The 23,501-nt window shown below is 35.8% G+C and overlaps 1 protein-coding gene across 5 annotated transcripts in view; it reads left to right on the forward strand.

Annotated features, from left to right (window-relative positions):
- LOC135201455 (protein white-like) overlaps positions 1 to 23,501 on the forward strand; it is a 122,865-nt gene that overhangs the window by 86,567 nt on the left and 12,797 nt on the right. Inside the window, exon 1 of one of the 5 annotated variants that reach the window (XR_010311537.1) lies at positions 18,503 to 18,654. The exons of 3 other annotated variants lie outside the window; for them this stretch is intronic. The gene's annotated coding sequence lies outside the window, so the exon portion shown is untranslated. Of the gene's footprint in view, positions 1 to 18,502; positions 18,655 to 18,758; positions 18,784 to 23,501 lie in introns of those variants that run through there. One more of the 5 variants, XR_010311538.1, reaches the window with a different exon arrangement.

Raw genomic sequence — 23,501 nt, forward strand, 5'->3', positions numbered from 1 at the left:
AAAACCTGCTCTTAGAGAGAAGTGAGCACACGATGTATCCTCGGATGGACTAATAAGTCTTTGAGACATCCTGATCCTTGTAACTCCTCGTAACATTCCACAGATACCGTGAAGAAATCGTAGTTTGAGATGTTCCTCTTACCATTCACATTTTTAGAATGTAGGATTCTCTGCGCTTCTCGACGTTTCCTGAATTATTTAACCAGGCTATTTAGTTGAAGAGAAGACCTCGGAATTTCTGTGCGCACACACACACACAAACACACCGCGCACACAAACACACTCACACTCCCCACACACACACACCAACAAACAGATACCGCATTCCTTACGCCCCTGGTACTAATGACAGAAGTAAGTGTCGACACACCATTTTTTTTAAATTCCACTTTAGCGCTAAAAATTTTGTTTTTCCACATAAAAAATTGATTACCGTGACCTCGGCCGGGAAAGTTACCATATTCTTCTGTTTAGTATATATCAGCAGTGAAAGGAGAGCTCAAGTAGCTATCGGGTAGAATTGCTTTTCCCCGTCAGCAGTCGATATTGAGAATCTTGCTGTAGAGGGGAATATATATATATATATATATATATATATATATATATATATATATATATATATATGTGTGTGTGTGTGTGTGTGTGTGTGGTGTATATATAATATATATATAATATATATATATATATATTTTATATATATGAATTTATATATAGGTATATATTATATAGGTTGTATATATTATGTATATATATATTGTCTTATATATATATATATATATATAATCTATATATTATATATATAGTGTATATATATATTATATGAAGAATATATAGATAGATCTTATAGCACAATAAAGTCTTTGATAGAACGAAAGTTCTGTGAACTTATAAAAATTCTGAACATTTTATGAAGGTTAACAAGCAAAAGAAAATAAATAAAAAAAAACAAAAACTTTCAAGAGCTCCAATCTTCTGCTACGTATACTGTCATGGCCACCGAGACTCATTGAGTCATCGATTTTATCCCTCTGATTAGAGTGAGTCACCTTCGATAGCCAGTTAATTCACTTGATCCCTGAATCATGAGTTTATTCTTAGAATGTATTACCAGTCAGTTTGTTTATGACGTTATTCTTCTAATGATATGTGAAACTTTCGACAAAAATATCGTTCGTATACTAATTCACCATGAAGTAAGATAAATAAAGATAATTACTTTATTTGCTTCGTAATCAAGAATTCAGTATAATAATTCAACAGTGAAGGTATTTGTGAATGAAGCAAGATAAATATACTATACTTCATTTGCTTCCTAATCAAGAATTCAATATACTAATTCAACAGTGAAGGTATTTTAGAATGAAGTAAGATAAATAAAGATATATACTTTATTTGCTTCGTAATCATGAAGTGCATATAGTAAGTAAACAGTCAAGGTATTTTAGAATGAATTACAATGAATAAAGGTATCTCCTTTGCTTCCTAATCAAGAAGTACATATACTAATTAAACAGTTAAGGTATCTTAGAATAAAACAAGAAAAATACACGAATGCACATTGTTTACTCCCTAGGCAAGAAGTAAATCTATTCTTAACGTATACTCAGACAGGCCAGCTTGCTGTATGATATCATAAATTAGGTAAAAAGACTTTAAGTGATACTAACTGTCGAATATAAAAAGTAAATAAGTGGCTTTCAACTTCTCTTAGCGTTGGGACTGTGGAGCGTATCCTGTAAGTAATTGCGTTGGTATTAACAAGATTACAACATGAATAAATAAATTAGATAATATATGAATGAATTGATAAATATATATTGACAAAATTGAAACGAAATATGTTAGAGCGCATCCATTAACGCTAAGTGACGACGAAAGTAGGTCAGACGTCATAGACTGTTAAGTGTAAGTGAATATTGTCTGACGGCACCAGGCAGGTGTAAAAGTAGGGGTGCCTAAAATGAGGACGCAACCGGGAGGGAGAAAGATGGTGGTGTGGGGGGTAGAAGCCCCCTATTTTAAACGTTACAGATAATAAAAATCCTTTAATAAGTGAGAGTGGATGATGCAGTGTTCCTCCGAGAGTTTTCGGTGGTGTGGGGCTGGTTTTTTTTTTTTTTTTTGTTGGTTGGTCCGACTCCCCCCCCACGTTCGACGAAACTTAAATCCTGTCGGTGCCCATTTTTTTTTCGAAAACATAGTTCCCCCCCCCCTTTAAATTTTTTTCCCCATTGGCTTTTAGAGGTAAGTCAGGAGTCGGTATCTATAAATGGTATTAGTTTATGGTTGTATTAAATACTGTATTAGTAGAAACGCGTAATTATTTTTATACAAATAAAAGCATCCTTATGCTTTCATACATGCAAAGACGTACGAAAACATGAAATCCCGTATATCTGTCTATCTATCTATCTATATATTATATAGTATTTAGAAATGTCTAAATCTACTATAATGGGCGTTAAGTCTGTCCGTCCGTCTGTTCATTCAATAACGGCCAAAACGGCTTGTCGAGAGCATGGAAACTTGGCAGGGTTATAGTGGGGACCCCTAAGATGGTTTATAATGGGGTTTCAAGCAGCAAAGGGCACCAAAGACGCCGGAGGTGGGAGGGGCCCCTTCCCCGAAACGGGGCTGGTTCAATCCGTAGATTTAATAACGTTACGAATTTATCATACCTAATTTTCGGTATTCGTAATAAATAATATGACTTTCGATTTTCTGGTATACGCACTAAATATGACTTACTATCGAATACTGTGGGGGTAAGACATCAATGGCACCAAAGGGGATCGGCGTTGGGCAGGGTGTGACAGAGAGAGAGAGAGTGCGAAGGAGAGGAAGTGAGAGAGGGAGAGTAGAGGGGGTGTTAGGGAGAAGAAAGAAAGGTAAGAAACAGAGAAGGTTGGAAGAGAGAGAGAGAGAGAGAGAGAGAATGTATCGGTTGCCATTCAGAGTTACCTCGGGCAGCACTGGGTTGGTCAGCTAGTATATATAATTATATGTATTTGATTATGATCACATTGACGCGCCATTTATTCATCTAAAAATGGTAGGGAAAAATAAAAGGGTAAATCCTTCTGATGGGGTTTGGCTTTCTTGCTAAGCTATTTTAAGAGAGAAACCTGTTAGGATTTACAACTCTTTTTCTTTTTTTCCCCCGCCGTGTGGTTGTTATATATATATATATGTATGTGTGAGTGTTGTATATATATATATATATATATATAATATATATATATATATATATATATATATATATATATATATATATGTAAGTGTTTACATAATAAAAATATGGAATGTTAGTCCATATATAAAAGATGCTTGCAGGAATGTGATCAGATAGAGACGCTAAAGATGACGTATACAATAAGTATGTAGGCTAAGTTGACATGCCGTCATCTGTGGTCATTCATTTGTTTTGAAAACTGTCCAAGCTCCCTGCTTGAGACAACTACCCCGACCTATAATTCAAACGGCCTACGTGATCTGTAGCGTGTCTCATTTGATTGTGTGTTCGTATGAAACTATGTCATTTGTATGTATGTTTCATATGTTCGAACTACTGTCTGTTTCCTTCATAACTTGTAACAGAGATGGTAGACAGGGAGAACAGAGTTAGCTATCGTCATTAGAAGACCTGTACCTCTTTACCTAAGCTTCATCATGTAGAGGAATAGGATTAGCCATCATCATTGGCAGAAGCGATCAAGCTATCGTTATTAGAAGACTTGTACAATCATATCTGATCTTCACCATGTAAAACTTCAGAAGAATACATATAGTTTTATATTTCGTGTTTTCTACAAGACCCTCCTCACCATGAGTTTAACACATCGTCGTCATAACCAACAAGATAATACCGACTTCGTAAATGATCTACAAACCCCAGAACACTCCATTGAAGATGGAAGTGCAATACCAACCGACTTAGCGTAATATTATCGCTAGTCTAACATTACCTCATAGGGCGCCTTATCATACAAGGCACAAGCCCTAATATTGGTGGCAGCGTACCAGAAGAACTCTACAACGTCCTACGAAGAAAACCAGAATAATAAATCATGTATCATAAGAAGTCAACGACGACGGAAGCAGCAGATTCTTCAAGCAACATAGTATCATCGTTAGTGAGCGACTTCAGAAAACAACAAGAACTCTTAACGACGACGAAAGCAAGAGATTCTTCAACCAACTTAGTATCATCGGTTAGTGAATAACTTCAACGAAACAAAAACCGACGTGTCCTTTTTCCTACGACAACGCAAGCTTCGTCCTCTCATTAGAATCATTCAAGAAAACATCGTTAGTGAGGCGTTTTCCGGCACTCCAAGAAACAAACCGAACGCGTCTGCAGCATCGATCTTTCAAGGGCTCGAATCATCGAAACAACGCGCACGGGGGAAACTGAAGCCAAACCAGGTCATCCGCTAAATAGAGAAGGAGGACCAAGGCCGTGTTGTCGTTTATCGGAACACCGTGACTTCCCACAAAAGCAAGCTAAGTACAATTTTTTATTCATTTGGAGTAACTTTGAGTGTTTCCTTTGCAGGTCGAATTTCGTTATTCCTGTGGCTGAAGTTACGAGACATTCTTAATCTTATTTTTTTACAGAAATTATCTACATCATTGAGATATTGCTACTGCGAGTTTTTATCTTTGAGTGTCTGTTTCCAGAAGTTCCTACGTGAAATATCATAATCATATACTATGTTAATTTTTATCATTTTGGGTGATTATTAATCCCTCCCTTAACGTAACAAATCATATTAAACAGTGAATATGCGTTTACGCAGTGGACGTCTGTATTTATACAGATGCATGGATAGGGTCGTTAAGCACCGTAGTGATTAGAAAAACACACAAAAAACAAGTGGACACCCATACAAAAATCTATATAAATTAGAGGTAACACTATTCGGGTCATGACAATAAATGCTCCTTTGCAAGTCCCGATCGCAGTTTTAGCCTTGAGTTTTTTGAGAGTTATATAAAATATCGAACCTCAATGACTCAACTTAACTTCAAAAATATGGGCTGGATTGCAAGGAATAACATGTCTGTAAAAAACTTTCATCAGGCTAAATGCGCTGACCAGGATCCTCACTATTTCAATTTTTAGCAAAGAATGAAGTACAAACAGTTTTAATATTGAATGCAGTAGTGATAACTTGTCTTATTAGTAATCGCTCAGTGCCTAATAGTTCGTCATTCATTGCTTTATACGTAACCAGCAACATAATGCTAAAAACACACAATACGTTGCGATGGTAATAAAGAGAAGGTTATCTTAATTATTACAAAAAAAAAAAAAAATAGAAAACAGTAGCCCCGTCAGAATCAAACTAGCAAACTCGGTGACTGTGTCACCTAGTCAAGCGGTCAAGGTCAGTCAAAAACTGCACGAAGTGTTCAAAGCATAGCAAATTCCATACAATAAGCGACTCTAGCAGAGTGGGGAAAAGCGATGTTGGTTCATACATATAACTTTTTGATGATATTTTTCTTTTTGAATAAAAAAGGATTTTTCCTATGAAACACACGACCGTATAAAGTAATCAGAGCAGGTTTTCGTTTTTTTTAATACGTAAGTTATTATAAGTAGTGGTGGATAAAGCCAACTGTACGCGCCGTAAAAATTAGAATATCTTGTTTTATTTCTTTAGTAAATGTAATATCCTGTATTTACGGACTCACTGTCTGTTGTTCGAACTTCCCTAATGAGAAGTCCGGATAAGCGAGCGCTTACAGATACCTCTATAGTTATAAAAAACATTGATCTGTATCTAGCGTAATTGTAAGATTCATCTAGGGGGTATACAAATATTATCTTACATCCTGCAAAAATAAGGCGTGTTTATCAAAGGGAAATCCTATAAACCATTCAACATATTTAAAAAATCCGTTTGAACAAAAATGAGACAGTTAATCAAATAATAACTTATATAAAGGAACTATACATTGTCTCATAAATCGTACATTGTTCAAATGACCCAACAGAATTCTCCACAACCGCAGTCGCACTTTGCACGCAAAATTTCGAGAAAGCATGCACCCTCGAATGTCTTAGTGCGTGTAAAAAAGACTTTTGCTGGGAAATGAAATTTTAATCCTTCCCGACACACTCTGAAATATACGATTTACCGCGAACAAAGCCCTAAAAGTTACATATCGTAGGATACGGAAGTTATAAATATCGCATTTTTTATTGTTGCTAATTTTTAATCACGCCCAACAGTCGTGGATGAATCTCTCTGATAATCTATCTAAAGTAATATCCGTAAAGTCATTCAAGCAGAGGTGATTCAGCAGAATTTTTTTCTATCTTCTACCTGAATACCAGGAAGTTTCTCCACTAGCGAGTGGATCTCTGGGAGAAAAACGGATGTCATTGAAAACAAAATACGGTCTAAGGACAAACATAAAGCTATATACGTACCTTCGCATAGACTCTCAATGAAATTTATTTCAAAATAGAGATAAATGACGAAGTTGAAAAATGTTAGTAATAGGAGTCATTAGGAAATCAAATAAGCCCATATAATTTTTTCCCTCACATGTGATGCCATAAAGATCGGATTTCGCGTATCTGCGTAGATTCTTGTCGCTTAAAAACAAGGAAACGACTCCCGATAGTTTCCAGTGCTATGTACCGACGACATCTTATCTCTGTTAGGTTAGAATAAATTTTTTTCACCAACTTTGGACTTACTTTAAATGCTTTTACCAGATACCATTACCTAAGTGATTTGTACCTCATACACCGTTTTCAGCACACTCAGGGGACATTATCAATTTTTACGTATGCCTCCGGCTTACGTTGCGCCCCAATTATAATATAGTGTTTGGAGACTTTTAAGGGATACCCTACATGCTTATATGGTTGATCTTGTAATCTTTTCTAATACCTTAGAAGTACATTCACATAAAGTAGAGCTAGTGCTACAGAGACAAAGACAAATAATCTCAGATAAAATATCTAAATGTGAGTTTTTAAAACCGAAACATTTGTTATCTAGGTTTTTATGTGTCTAGTCAAGGTCTTGAAAAGTAGTCCATGGTAAGGTGTCGGCTATTCATACTTTCCGGTACTTATTAACGTAAAAGGGGGATACAGCACTTTTGCGCTGTAGTGGGTATTACAATCGTATGCAAATATGTAACTCTTCAATCATGACAGCTCCTTTAACAGATCTTACGAAGAAGAGCGTAGATTTATTATGGTCTAAAAAGCATCAACAGGCGTTCGATATCTTAAAAGCGGAATAATGCAGCTCACCTAACTTAAAAATCCCTGATTTAAATAAGTGAATTTTTTTTTAATTGCAACAGACGCCTCAGACCAAGGGGTCAAGAGGGATACTACTTCAGCAATATGATAAACAGTTCTTTCCTATAGCTTTTTATTCACGTAAACTAAAGCCCTCTGAAAGTAAATATGCAGTAATAGGCAAGGAAGGGCTAGGTATCTTTAACACTAGTACATTTTAAGTTCATATCTATGGCTATCCTGATAAAGTCCTTACTGAACATGAGTCCTTTACCGAGTTTTTCAAAGGCTTTAATCACAGTCCAAAAGGAACTCGGGGTGAAAAATGATCATTCATTGGTTATTGGAGCCAAGATAAGATATCTACCTGGGAAAGCAAATATCATAGCTGACGCATTATCCCGCAATCCCGCACCATACAGCAAAGAACCCTTAATTGGACTAAAAGATATAGAAACATCCGTGCCTATTGTTAAAACCGTATCTAAACAAGAAAATTCCTTAACCCAAGAGATCGCGAGCATGAATATCTGGGTCGGAGCGCAGAACTGTTACAAAACTGAACAAAGCAAGTGTCAACAGCGAAATAAGCAAAACAATAAACACCAAACAATAACACTTCGAAACGGAAACAGGGTCAGTGCTAGGCAAAAACAATAAACACTTCGAGCAGAAACCCTAAAGCAAAGTATATTTATAGTATGTGTATCAGAATAATGTAATCAAATGTAATGTTTCTATGTAGGTCTGTGACGAGGAAAACCCAGAAGAACACAGCACATGACTAACGACCAGGTACTAGTAATAATCTCTTTCATACCATCGTCATAAACTGGTTGCATTCCGTCATCCAGTGGTTCCCTAGTATGTCACAGAAAGCCAAATCACTGTTTACTGGCCTACAATGCTTACAGATATAAAAAGCACAATATCTGATTATAACACGTGTCATGAAAACAAGGGATACACTAAAGACACCTGTCAGTTTAAGGGCCTATCCGTGCCAAATCAATCCTTGAAAGAATATACGTAGAATTATTAACAAAGTACGAGTCTGACAGAGCAAATAAACACTTCTTAGTGTTAATAGTTCCTTGACACGTTATATAGAATTAATAGCACTAAAAACAAACACCGCAATTGGAGTGCGTTAGGAATATTTTATGAGTGCTAAATCAGTAAATATGGAATTCAACACATAATAATCTGTGACTCGGGTGGTGTAAATCAATAATAATCTCCTTAAACAGTTGTGTGAATTCCTATCCATTAAGAAAACCAATAATATATTTTTATCACCCAGAGTCAATCGGTTTGGTAGAATACCGGATAATTTAAATAGGAAGTGTCAAGTCTTACGAGTTACAACTCGTGATATTGGATCCGAACTGGATTATAGCGGTTCTCGCGGTTTTAAATACCTTTATCATTTATATCTTGTATCTATAGAATTGATGCCGCAAGTAGCCTTATACGGTACGCCGCTAGAACACTTTTCCCACATATTCAGCCAACATTAATTTATCAAATATATATAAAAAAAATATAATAAATAAATAAATATAAAAAAAATAAAATAAATGGATACAAGTGGAGTCAATATAATACACTCCGTAAGAAGTCGGAAGGGTTACAAATTATAATAAAAAAGGAATCACGATAAAATCAATAAGCAAAACGTAAACCATAGATAATTAAAATATCCAAATATATATGCGTAAAGATTTGAACTCTAACTTAACGCTTTAGTAATGACAAATAAGCTAAAAGTCAAACACATATCAAAACCTACTGACATATTGTCTGTCCCGGTGATTTATATTCGTAGTCAATGTTTAAAAAAAAAAAAAAAAAAAAAAAAAAAAAAAAAAAAAAAATAATAATAATAATAATAATAATAATAATAATAAATAAATAAATAAATAAATAAAATAAATAAAAGAGATTTTAAAGTCAGGAAGTCTAGAAGTGAAAATGTTATCTATGAAAAATAATCCTATATGAATCTTATACAGGGCTAATAATATATATAGAATTTGTATGGAAACCTTTTTCATTAGTTGAATAAGGTATATTTAATTTAACATAATCATGCAGTTTTCCAACATGAAACTAATATATTGTTCAATTTTGGTACTGTTTTTTTTTTCTTTCAGACATTCTTCTCATGTGGGTCGAGTATTAAAAAACAAAAAATTTATCCTAAAGTCGTATTTGTTACAGCAAGTAACGTAACTCTTAGCTGGCTGAGAGCAATCTCCTGCCAAGTGACGACGTCATCATTGCCGTATCAGCATTTGTTCCTTTAAACCTCAATAATCTGCTTACACAGGCTTCATCCGTGTGTCGTCTCTGCTTGCAAAACAGATTGACTGGAGAAAGGAATGCTTAGCCCGAACTTCTCATGGCAAGGCAGACGTTAGGTACAAGTGTCTATCGGTATGCGCAATGCAACTTGCAATCATTTTAAAATTAATAAACAAAATAAGGAAAAGAATTTATAACATCCAAAAGGAAATAATTTTTTCTGAACCTCATAGACATTTAGAAGTACACGATATGGGATAAAATGAATTAATTTTTTCTGAACTCATAGACATTTAGAAGTATCACGATATGGATATGGATATTTACTTGCAAACATTAGCTTATTACTCCAGGTAAATCACATTCATGGGAAAATGTTACATTTTCTTGAAAAACCCAAAGTTTATATAGAAATTAGTTACATAGTGGGTTTTTTCGTTGCATCTCCTACCTATTAATAATGTTTAAAAGTTAACCTCAGAGGATGCGCACGAGAAAATTGAATATGAAACTTTTGTTAGGGCACATAGAATCATGATTAATCTTCTCTTTGACTCTTATGTTGCCTGGCAATCTTTCAATTAGCTCCGTTTTCCACTTCTTTGTCCTAGTAACTTACTACCAGTATATCGAATTTCTTTGGGATTCGTATTGAATATCTGTTTATTTTTTAATATGGATATTTTTACAGTCCTCATAGACCTGGATAGGTTCACTCATTGTTAATGCATGGATAAAAAAGTTTGTACAGCGGACTCTTTTGAATTCCAAATATCAACGAATTCATGTGGGTTAAGTCTGGTCTAAATGGCTCTCTTCCCTCCCCTGTATTTGGATGTCGTCTGAATTTACTTTGCCCTTGTGACAAGTATAATTTCACTTGCAGGCTGATTAATGGAACCTTGGTTACAGTATCCTGCAGTACGAGAGTTTTTCACATCGGCAACTTCAAAAAATCGTTCGTCGCAGCGGACGACTACAGTCAAGTAACAACCGCCTACAATGTGAAAGGAATTTCATGGTACGTTCTTCGAACCGCGACACCGTATCTCGTCGTTAATCTCGTTTTAATGCGGAATGCTCGGCGGCTGTCGGAATCGACTACGAATGGGACATACTTCCGACAATTACGACCCGAAGGATATTCAACTCTACTTTGCTGCGAAGGACTCGTGCTGGGATGTTTTTTTTTATTCATCGCGAACGTAATCGTGTGCTTAGGATGCAGAGAATAAGTATGAGCGCAAAAATAGAACGTTGGACCCGCCCAGGCAAATTTTCCCCTTGTTTTAACCCTGGTGAAAATAGGCCGTTTCATTGGGCCATAGGTGGTTGTCTGGAACTGTGTAATGGACGAAAAGTTGTTCGAACGCTAGTAAAAGTGAAGTAGTATAACCTCGGTCATGTATCCTATATATAAAGTATCATGTATCCTATATCTAAATGATCATAAATAACAGAATCGAAATATATTTTTTTGCGTGTACGCACTAGGAATCTATATATAAATTGATCATAAAAGAACGGAATCGAAAATATCTTTGCTGGTACGCAATAGGAATCTATTTAAAGTGCACATATATTAATCATAATTATATGAATCCATATACATATGTATAAACAAATCAGGTAGCCTATAATCAATATCTGTTACCTTTTATCTTACCAATCTGCAGTTTATATGAGTTAGTATATTGATTAATGTATCAGATATATAACATTTAGCATAAAATCAACGAATCAATCAGCATAACATTAATAATTTTATCAATTCATATATGAAATTTTTTATCAGTTAAAATATGATTTTTATCATGTTAATCTTCATTCTATGCAATTATCAGAGTACATTAGTATTTTCTGTAGCATATGTATCTTAATGAGATGAAGTGAAAAACTGTATCATTATATATCCGTGATCACTATTATTTACCCATATCATTGTTTTATATTTTATTACTTGAATCAATTCATGTACACCATGAATTTTTATTTACTAATATATATATATATATATATATATATATTCACATAGTGTCTGTATCACACTCCTATAAGTCAAATGCAAGTCAAGTTTGAGTAATATTCAGTAGCTGTTTTGGTAGCTGACCGAGCTAATTGTAAGTGTTTTACATAATAAAAATATGGAATGTTAGTCCATATATATAAAAGATTGCTTGCAGGAATGTGATCAGACTAGAGACGCTAAAGATGACGTATACAATAAGTATGTAGGCTAAGTTGACAATGCCGTCATCTGTGGTCATTCATTTGTTTTGAAACAATCCAAGCTCCTGCTTGAGACAACTACCCCGACCTATAATTCAAACGGCCTACGTGATCTGTAGCGTGTCTCATTTGATTGTGTGTTCGTATGAAACTATGTCATTTGTATGTATGTTCATATGTTCGAACTACTGTCTGTTCCTTCATAACTTGTAACAGAGATGGTAGACAGGGAGAACAGAGTTAGCTATCGTCATTAGAAGACCTGTACCTCTTTACCTAAGCTTCATCATGTCGAGGATAGGATTAGCCATCATCATTGGCAGAAGCGATCAAGCTATCGTTATTAGAAGACTTGTACAATCATATCTGATCTTCACCATGTAAACTTCAGAAGAATACATATAGTTTTATATTTCGTGTTTTCTACAAGAACCTCCTCACCATGAGTTTAACACATCGTCGTCATAACCAACAAGATAAATACCGACTCGTAAATGATCTACAAACCCCAGACACTCCATTGAAGATGGAAGTGCAATACCAACCGACTTAGCGTAATATTATCGCTAGTCTAACATTACCTCATAGGGCGCCTTATCATACAAGGCACAAGCCCTAATATATATACACATGAAACAGGGTCTGATAATATATCACGGCAAGAGCTTTCGCGTACTACGATGAGCAAGGAATTGTATAAGAAACCACTTACTAAGAGCTATAATCCACCAACCCCAAAAAATATGGCAAAAGAAAAAAAGAAAAAGAGAAAAATCTCTATATTTATAGACCGCTAGTTTTTAGAATCTCCGTCTACTTTAAGGTGCTCAGGCAATGAAAAGACTTGCTTAACAAAGAAAGGGTTGGGGGGGAGTTGTGAGAGAGATAGAGAGGGAGAGAAAGAGAGTGAAAGGAAAGGAGAAGAGGAAAGGAACCGGAAGATTCGCTCCCTTCCCATTTTGGGAAAAGTGACGGGTCGTGTGCGGAACTTTTTCCTTAAGTAAAAATAATAAGGTCGACTGTTTTCCCATCCTTAGTCATCGCACTTTATCTGTAATACCTCTTATAGCACAAACCCCCATACCCACGCAACCTCGCTACCCACAGAAAAAAAAGCCATACACCCCCATCTCTCACACCCCAATTCCTTTAGAAGACCCGCCCGCCCCCCCTGAACGACTCCCCGCCTGCCCTCCTCCCGCCGCCTTAGATTCTAGCAACCACCCGCGTCAGCTTATTACAAAGTTCCAACTTTGGATCAAGAGCTCCGTGGCCTTATAAGGAACCACTCCCCTCTCCCCTTACTCCTCACCCCTCACCCCTCTCACCCCTCACTCTCAACCCCCATAGGTACACTATATACTCCCCCTCCTCCATCCCCCTTAGTCTTTCCACAAATACCTATCCACGTCAGTTTCGGTGGATTCTCGGCTCTTCAGTAGTTATTCACTGATTTCATGTGATTTATTCATTCCTTTACTCGCTTTGTTCATTTGATGTTCCTTGATTTCATTCCCTGATGCTATTCACCGACTTTTGAGTGCTCCATGATTTCATCAGCATTCGTTTCTTCTTGATCATATTGACCTCAAACTTTCGTTCGGGATTTCATTCACTTTCATCCTTATTCCCCCCATGGTTTCATTCACTATCATTTTTTTTTACCCATTGATCATGATTTTATTCACTTTCACTTTTTCCTCGCAGTTTCATTCACTATCATTTTTTACTCAGTGATCGTGATTTCATTCCCTTTCATTTTTATGCCATGATATCATTCCCATTCTTTTTAATGATTTCATTCCCTTTCATGTTATTAGTCCAAAATCCCACTCCCCCTTCTTTAATTATACGACTTCATTATTTCCTTCACTTTGACTCGTCTCTCCATGATTCCGTTCATTTTCATTTTACAGCAGGATTTAACTTCCTTTTTATTTTACAACTTCCTGTTTTCGTCTACTTATACTTTCACTGACCTTTTCTTTCATTTTATACCCTTCATTTTAAATGCGTTTTGACTTCAACAACATTTATCTTAGCTTCATAATTTCACTCATTTTCATTTTATTGCTCCTTGCTATTACTTCGTGGTTTTCTTCACTTATTATCAATTATTTAATTCACAACATGCAAGGTAATAATGTAGGGGAGGTAAATTTTTCAATTTGGGGATATAGCCAAACATATTTACCTGGTTTCCTTGATTCATGATTCTCTTTCCACCCTTTTCTCTCCCCCATTCTGTCATCTATCCACCCAATTCCGTATTTCTCTTATCCAATTAATGACACGTCTTAATGGGAGCAATTCCCCGTAGGGTGGTAGCGCCGTCAGTGGACCTCATTAAGTGCACTGTAGGCATTACTTATGGTTCTTTGCAGCGTGCCTTCGGCCCCTAGCTGCAACTACTTTCGTTCCTTTTACTGTGCCTCCTTTCATATTCTCTTTCTTCATCTTACTTTCCACCCTCTCCTAACTTGATTCATAGTGCAACTGCTTTGAGGTTTTCCTCCTGTTACACCTTTCAAACCTTTTACTGTCAATTTCCATCTCAGCGCTGAATGATCTCATAGGTCCCAGTGCTTGGCCTTTGACCTAAATTCTATATTCAATTCTCAACTGATGGGAGCATTTGCTCTTTCAAAACCAACGTCCTTACCAAATAATTCCACTAAAAAAAAAAAAAAATAAAATAAACGAACCTCTTCCGTTAGAATAATTAAATTTAGAATGAACTCTCTGGCTCTTCATTCAGAACAGCCATCTATGCATCATCGTTCACTGAAAGGCTCTGGTATTTCATTGCGATTAAAAGAGGATCGGATGTCCTAAGTTTATTCGTTTTAAGAGTTTCTTGGCATTTTACCCCTGCCATACTATGCTTTCATTGTTGACTCCCCCTATTCTCGAATCATGCCATTCCATTCAAGCTTTGTATACAGAGAGAGAGAGAGAGAGAGAGAGAGAGAGAGAGAGGAATAGCAGGTGCACGAGCTAGAAGTAAACTTCACATTATACAAATATCTTCACGCACTTATAAAGTTAAGGACTGAATCTCAGTGTAATGCCAAAATATTCCTGATAGACTGATGAATTAATAGATTTAGAATCTCGTAAGAAATCAAATGAAAGACAATTTTGTGAGAAATAAACACTGAAACTCCTGAGCAACACCCGTGACCAAAACTCCGACAGCAGTGACTGAAGGGTACTTAAAAGTCAGACTCAGTATTAGATAATCTTCCAATGAAAAAAGTTTCAGGCAAAAATAGTATCTGAGATCAAAGATTCAAAGCAAGGGAAAACGTACCCTAGATCAAATGATTCAAAACAAACTAATTTATAAAACCAAGAAACTCAGATGGAATTTCTGAGAGCAAAAGGAATCAGAGCAAAAACACATGCAAGAGTACATGACTCAAAAAAAAACAGTAGCAGATATTAAAAGGTTCAGAAAAATGAACTGAGACCAAATGATTAAAAACAAACAAAACAGCATATGAAAGCAAATGATTCGGTTCATGACTTTGAAGATCGACAGATTCAGAAAAAAAACAAAAGATTAAAGCATAATTAACATCTTAGAACAAAATGATTCAAAGAAAAACTTCAACGTTCAAGATTCATAACAAACTCATTTCTAAATCCAAGACTTTCAGACCAAAATGAAATAAATATGACCTAAATAAATATCCATTCTACACTAATAGATGTCAAGTACTGCAGAGTATGACCTTGTCTGTGAGGATAATGGCTGTTTTAGCCTCTCCAAACATTTGCTGAGCCAACATCTCCCTCTGGACAATTATCTTTTGTGCCAATATGCAAGTCCTTCAGAGAACGTAGCAAGAGTGATATCATACTGCACTAGCCTTGAATGGCAGACGGTTTCAACACATTTTCACCTAAAATGGCCTCTGCAGAAGATAAGCTTGTTGCATTATACTTCATAATCTTCCAAAAAATCATGAAAAGCTCAAGTGGAGGAGAAAACATGGATACATCTTTATAAAAACATTGCACTTCATTTGATTAAATATGAAAATACAGAATATCGACGATGACTTGAATACAGTTATATAATTAGTTGTTGAGCAGATCAGTATTATTACCACTATTTCATAACACAATAAGTAAAAATTCTGTCCTTTAAGTAAACAAACAAAAAAACTGCCCAGTCTTTCATCTTTTTTCACTAAAAGTGTGATTTTCACCCGAAAAGCATGATTTTTCACCCTTAAAGTATGATTTTTCACCCTAAAAGTATGATTTTTTACCTTAAAAGTATGATTATCCACCCTAAAAGTATGATTTTTCACCGTTGAAGTATGATTTTTCACCCTATAAGTGTTATTTTCCACCCCAAAGGTATGATTTTTCACCCTAAAAGTATGAAGTTCGCCTCTTACCCTAAAAGTAAGATTTTTCACCCTAAAAGTATGATTTTCCCACCATAAAAGTATGTTTTTTCACACTAAAACTATGATTTTTTCACCCTTAAAGTATGAAGTTCTCCTCTCAATTCCGTGCTTTCACTTTCCACATTTTCGTACGTCTGTTTCATTAACAGAAGCAGAAGGAACTTGAACCAAGCAGATATCCATGCTATCATGACACTCGGTGTTATTCAGGATATTATAATGTGAAAACATGCTAGAAATAATTTTTCATGTTTTTGGTTCGGTTTGTTTGTCTGTTTCTTAACAGAATTACGTGGAAACATTTTACCAAAATGTCTGGAACGTATCATGCAACAAGGTATTGCATTCTGGGAAAAGTAAAAAGGTAACTTTTGAGCACAGGAGGCTTTTTGTGCGAGTGATCCGGGTTGGAGAAACTTAAATCGTACGCGCAAGACCCGTAGAGTTGTGTAACTCGGGTCAATCATTGCTCTTTTGGATCCCGACAACTAACCGTTTCTGGTCGATAGGAGTTCATTAGAGTTTAACGTAGGCGGAGGTATGCGTTGTCATAGGCCATAGTATTTTTTCTACGTACTTTAATTTGTTCACTTAATATGCTTTCTGGGTCACAGTTTAATTAGTCCTCAGCTTCTGAAAAGTTTTGCGTTGTCTCCTTAAGGTGAATTACTGCTTTAGATAACTTTATTATATAATTATATTCTCAATTATTTTTTTTTCTAGATTAAGGTTATGTATAAGAGGAACTAAATGTTTGTACATCTATCGATACTACTATTTTTAGAATATACATATATATTATACACATACATATACATATCATATATACATGCATATATATATATATATATATATATATATATATATATATATATATATATATATATATATATGTATATATATATGATATATATATATATTATATATATCGCACCCCTACACCCTGTCTCTTATTTTTCACCTGTGGATATGTGTGATAAATGAATCACGTGCTAAAGTGATTATAACATATATATATATATATATATATATATATATATATATATATATATATATATATATATATATATATATATATATATCGTTTGTGCGTATGTGTTATGTGTGTGGTATAAAAAAACTCCAATTTCTTACTTCTGAGCTAAAAGTTAGCAGCTGACACCGGAGGTAATACATAAGATTTTATAAAAAGAAATTCAATGGAATTTTCTTCAGACGTGAATATAATGATTAAGAGGGAGTTCTCTTAACACAGTGGTTGAAATAATTTCAAGAAAGTGGACGAATCGGAAAAGTTTCATCAGTATGAAAGAAAGAAACAATTGATTCTTAGAAAAAAAAGTAAAACTCGAAGGACTGAATACAAAAATTGAAACGCTAAAAGAATCGGAAAAATATCGCCAAAAAACATACAGATGAAATGAGAGGTATCGAAGTCCTTTATTTTAACAATATAAAGAGTTTACTTTTTTGTTTTCATTATAGTCAATTACGTTTCCTAGATTTCACCTATTTATTTCGTATGTAAGTTGGTTATTCTATGTTTGAAATAAAATGTTAAAACGAATTAATTTTGTCTTTACATCATAAATAAAAGTTCATCGAAAATAGGTATTTCATGCTCTGAAAAAATTTAACTTTAATAAAATATCATATATTTATAGCCGCGCAAAGCAAACTGAAATTATTTTCGAAATGCAGTAGCTGTTTGGAATTTTTACCATCTATTTGCATAATAAAACGAAGTTATTTTCTTCGGGGATTATGCAGTTCTTGGCAAAGAACGCCTCCTTGCCCTTGAAGGAGGTGGGGTCGGGGGGAGGAGGGACAATTGGGTGTTTTAAGGAAACAACAGCCAAGACCTTCTGATTTAATTATGATCCCTTTGTGAGGATTTCGTTCACACGCCCAGGCGCCCCGCCCCCGCCCCCGCTTTGCTCCCTCCAAGGCTATTGATAGAATTGAAAAGCGCTTGTAACCCATACGTACCGGTTACATACGACGCTGATATGTGACTTACTTACCTTCAGATATCCCGCACCTGAGGGGAATCACGTTTTGGATGGAGCTATTTAGGACATTTCAGTCATGTTGCGTTAGTCATATTTTCTCGTTTCAAAAAAAAAAAAAAAAAAAAAAAAAAAAACTAGCGAGAACTAACGCATATCTTTCCTCCCACCCCTGCATCATAGAGCGGTGTTTTAGGAACGAACGAAGGAGATTGGCTAGCGGCTGAGAATAAGCACATTCCATTGGCTCTGAAAATATTAGTACTGGCCGCTGATTGGCTGACGAAGTCACCGAGGCGGGCTCCGATTGGTCGAGGGCGAGGAAGAAAGCACCCTAGAGGGCTGCATGTCTTTATAGTGGAGGCTCCCGCCCTGACAATCTTCAGAACATCAGCTGGCCGACTCCTGACAGGTTAGTGGCACCTGCCGAGGGAGAGACTCGCGTCTCCTGAGTGTCAAAAGACTTTACGTTTCTATTAAGCGACCGTTCGAGTATATCCGTTGTCACCAGTGATCATTTAAGTCGAGATTTTCATTATTGGTGCGTGTGATTGCATGTGTGTGTGTATTTGGTATTTTATTTTGTGTTTAAGTTCGTTCAAATGCGACAGTTCGGTCTTTGCATAGTTTATTCATTTCGTTATTGCAGCTACGTTTCTGACTATGTCTTAATTGCGATATTTGTGTCACAGACGGTTTATTTAAATTTTTTAAATTTAATTTTCTTTTATCTATTTGTCAAAGGCAACATCCTCTATAGCTTGCCAAAGGCCGTTTTTCAATGTCCTCTAGTGACAGCAGAGTACGTGAGGTAGTAGGTACCAGTGCTGTGAAATTAAGACCGCGGATCTTTCGTATTATCTAGAACTAATATTTCATGAGGGTCATTTGCTTTGTGATATTTATTAGTCTTTTATGTATGTTTTTTACGGCAATCCTCAACGGCCTTGTACTAAGCACGCCTCAAAGGTGGATACATACTGGCTTAAAACCCGTGGGGATCACTATCTATAAAAGATCAATAAAACTTTTAGACGTTTTGTGAATTTACAAAAAAAAAAAAACCATAGTTAAACTTTTTTGCGTTGATATTTACGACTTAAAACCTAAACCATTAAGTATACCTACCCTGAACTACAAAGACTGCATTTACCGACGACCAACTGACAGCTATTAAGAACAGTTGTTGAGCCTCCAAACTTATCAATGAACTCCCGATGCGCTGTCAGACTCCGAGGTTATCTTAGAATGCTTTCACAGAGGCCCCCCTGCTATCTCTCTCTCTCTCTCTCTCTCTCTCTCTCTCTCTCTCTCTCTCTCTCTCTCCTGCCAAAGCCGTCAGGGAAACCATGTCCTTATCATAGTGGCGTCGTCCTGCTTTCGTTTTATCTGCTTGTTGATGCAGCTCGATCAAACGCCTTGGGATTTGTGGCTTTATAATTAGATGCATATGATACATATGTGTATGCATTTATAAGTATATAGTATATTTATATACATATATAATCATATTTCTTGCGAAAAGAGCTAGGTTCGATTCCCGACTGAGGCAGAACACAGATTTTTAAATGTGACAAACCCCACGGTGCTTCTGTTTGACTTAAGCAGTGAATTGTGCTAACGGTAGTTAGTTGACTTTGGCGGGTCACAACCAGAGTGGAAGGTCGTAGGGCTAACATCCTCATTTGAAAAGACTTGCTAAGAGCAGGAAATTAAATTTTTACTTATTAGTTTTTGTATGAAAGTGGTAGTGACTTTTGTCTTGCTTTCTGTGGTGTTTACCCCTGTTTGCAGGTGTGTCTGTGCATTTGTAGGCATGTATACATACGTGCACAGGTATAAAAACGCAAGTACCTGTATTCATGTACATGTATATATGTGTACTTGCACACTCATTGTAAGTAAGGCGCTATTTAGGCATATCTTAATATTTGCAACACATATTTTCTACTTTCTACATCTTTTGCACTTTATTTTAGTCCTATTTTCGGTTGTGTCTAATCTTTGTTTATGGCACCCAAGAATATATATTTCATAAGCTCTCAGAGATTTAAAAACGATTAATTTTTTTCGCTGAACTGAAGATGACCATCTACCAGATTCAGAACTTCTGGAACAGAATAGCACCAGGCGTCCAGGTTGGAACCTTTTTTGAAACAGTTCGGTAAATAGAATGATAAATTGCGCTCGGTTCAATCTTTTGACGGACAAATTAACATAAAAATTCAAATTTGATCTTCACTGCAAAAAAATGCAGGAGGGAAGGTGAAGTTTGGGCATAGCTTCCAAAATGTCCCCGCAAGTCCAGCAAAATTTTAGATCATTCAGGAAATACAAAGGACTGAAGAAGATTCCACATAGAAAGTAAATTTTATGTATTCGGACCAAACCGGTTGACCCTCGAGTTCGTGATCTCCACGTAAGACCTGTGTAATAGAGAAACCTTGCATGTGTAACCAAGATAATAGAGCACCAGCAGTATGCAATAGAGGCTCAGAGGAGCAACACCTTAAGTAGTATCCGTAAAACTTTATGAATTAATAATATCTCATTCGCCAAACCAACCAATTCCGGTTTCCTCTCCAACGATGACGTCACTTGCATACCAACTGTCACCGCTCCCATGAGCGCGTCATGACCCAGACGAAGTGGAACCCCCATATTGATAGATCGGGCTTGCAACACAACAAATGCCAGATCTAGATACTATGTTCTTACGAAGGCTTCAAATAAGGAAGGAAATGTTGATATAAGATTTAGTTGGCCTATAAAAAAGAAAAAAAAACTTGAAAGATCTGGATATTATGTTCTTGCTAATGCTTTAAATGAGAAAATTTTTTGTATGAAATTAATGTTGGCTTATAAATAAAAAAATAAAACTGAAAGATTAAGATATTATGTTCTTGCTAATGCTTTAAATGAGGAAAGTTTTAAAATAAAATTAATGTTGGCCTTTAAATAAATAAAAAACTTGAAAGATTGATATTGTGTTCTTACTAATGCTTTAAATAAGGAAAATTTTAATATAAAATTAATGTTGGCCTATAAATAAAAAAAAAAATTGAAAGATTAAGATATTTTGTTCTTATTAATGCTTTAAATGAGGAAAAGTTTAATGTGAAATTAACGTTGGCCTATAAATAAAACAAACTTGAAAGATCTAGATATTATATTCTAACTAATGCTCAAATTAAGGGTGAAATTGATAAATAGTTAATATCAGCCTATATAAAAAAAAAAAACTTAAAAGAACTGAAATATTTTGATAAAGAGATAAGCGTTGGCCTATATGAAAGAAGACTCGAACCAGAAGGGAAAATGCAGATAAAAGATATGAATGTTGGCCTACGTCGAAAAGAAACCTTAAAATAGAGAGGAAACTGCGTGGGCCTGAATAAAAAGAGGCATGGAAAATGAGGGCAATTACTGATGGAAGATATACGACTGCCGAAGCTAACAGAAATAACCATAGCGCCTCAGTGGCGTGGTCGGTATGGTGTTGACGAGCCACCTCGGTGGCCGCAAGTTCGATTCTCGGGCATTCCATTGAGGAGTGAGAGATGGTGTATTTCTGGTGATAGAAGTTCACTCTCTACGTGGTTCGGAAGTCGCGTAAAGCCGTTGGTCCCGTTGCTGAAGAACCACTGGTTCCATGCGACGTAAAAACACCATACAAACAAACAAACAGAAATAATCTTATAAATAGGAATAAATCCTCTTCGTAAACAGATAGCTTGGATGGCTGACAGTGTCCGATGACACGAGTTGTTGAACATTTGTCACTTTTGATTTATTTAACGGTATCTTTGACTTACGTCTCTCTCTCTCTCTCTCTCTCTCTCTCTCTCTCTCTCTCTCTCTCTCTCTCTCTCTCTCTCTCTCATCTTGATAGATTTATAGCTCACTTTGATTTGCCTTCACGTCACTTCTCTCATTTGCCATGCATAAATATGAAGTTTGCTCACAGGAATTCCCTTCCAACGTCGTTAGGGTACAAAGAAAAATAATAATAATAATTAACTTGATATGATGAATTCGAACCAGAAAATTTATCTCTTCGGGTTAATGTCTTGTGACAGCAGTACGAAATGATTAATGAAATGGGTCCTTTTTTTTAATGCTGTTTTTTACTGGGTCTCTCTCTCTCTCTCTCTCTCTCTCTCTCTCTCTGGGCTCTAATTGCATCTATAGCGAGTCCAGCTCAGAGATTGAGTAATCAATGGCTCTCTCTCTCTCTCTCTCTCTCTCTCTCTCTCTCTCTCTCTCTCCTCTCCTCTCTCTCTCTCATCTGGGCTTCTAATTGCTTCAATAGCGAGTTCAGATTTGGAGACTAAGAAATCAATGGAAAGTGCTATTTTTTACTGGGTCTCTCTCTCTCTCTCTCTCTCTCTCCTCTCTCTCTCTCTCTCTCTCTGCAATAGCGAGTTCAGCTCAGAGACTGAATAATGAGCGTTCGATCCCCGTATTATAAAAGTATCTCTTTTCATGTTTTCATATACTTTGAACCTAACGGCAATCAAATGTTTTTCTCCTATAGGTCTGTGTAACACGGAAACTGTTTGCCAGTTACTATATGCTAGTTTGCTCTTTGCTTTCAGTGCTTGAATGCTTCTGATCGTTCAATTATACCCTGCCGTAACAGTTGTTTATTTTTGTCTAATTTTTTTTATTCGCCTTTATTTAATGTCCTTCCTGAGGGTACGTTGTAACCTTTGTCATTTGTCGATGGGGCATTTAAAATCATTTGTTCTCTCTCTCTCTCTCTCTCTCTCTCTCTCTCTCTCTCTCTCTCTCTCTCTCTCTCTCTCTTAGGACGCTGACTTAGTTGTACGTCTCCAAGTGTTATCTGATGTCGCTTGTGCCTTAGAAAAATATACTTTCTTTGTTTCATAGTTTGTAAAGGAAGGATTTGCCAGTAATTGAATAATTTTAGGAATAGGTGTAAAGAAAATTTAGATATTACCAGTAAAGGATTTTTTTCTGAAACTTTAACATAAGCACACAAAAATGAATTAAATATTTCGAGCACGACTATAAGAACAAAATTTCTTCCGTAAAAATTACAAGACCGAATATTTCAATACATCCACTGGGCTTATTTTAATTACTTACAGAAAAAGTAAAAGTATTCGTTGTTAACGCCAATGTAGTTGCATTTGTTGAATAGACTGTATCTTTTACTTTCACAAAATTTTACATTTGCAGTAATGTCCATGTGAAACATCCCACACACACACACACACACACACACACACACAC

This window comes from Macrobrachium nipponense, chromosome 28 (assembly GCF_015104395.2).
Source record: "Macrobrachium nipponense isolate FS-2020 chromosome 28, ASM1510439v2, whole genome shotgun sequence".
Classification (NCBI taxonomy): Eukaryota; Metazoa; Arthropoda; class Malacostraca; order Decapoda; family Palaemonidae; genus Macrobrachium; species Macrobrachium nipponense.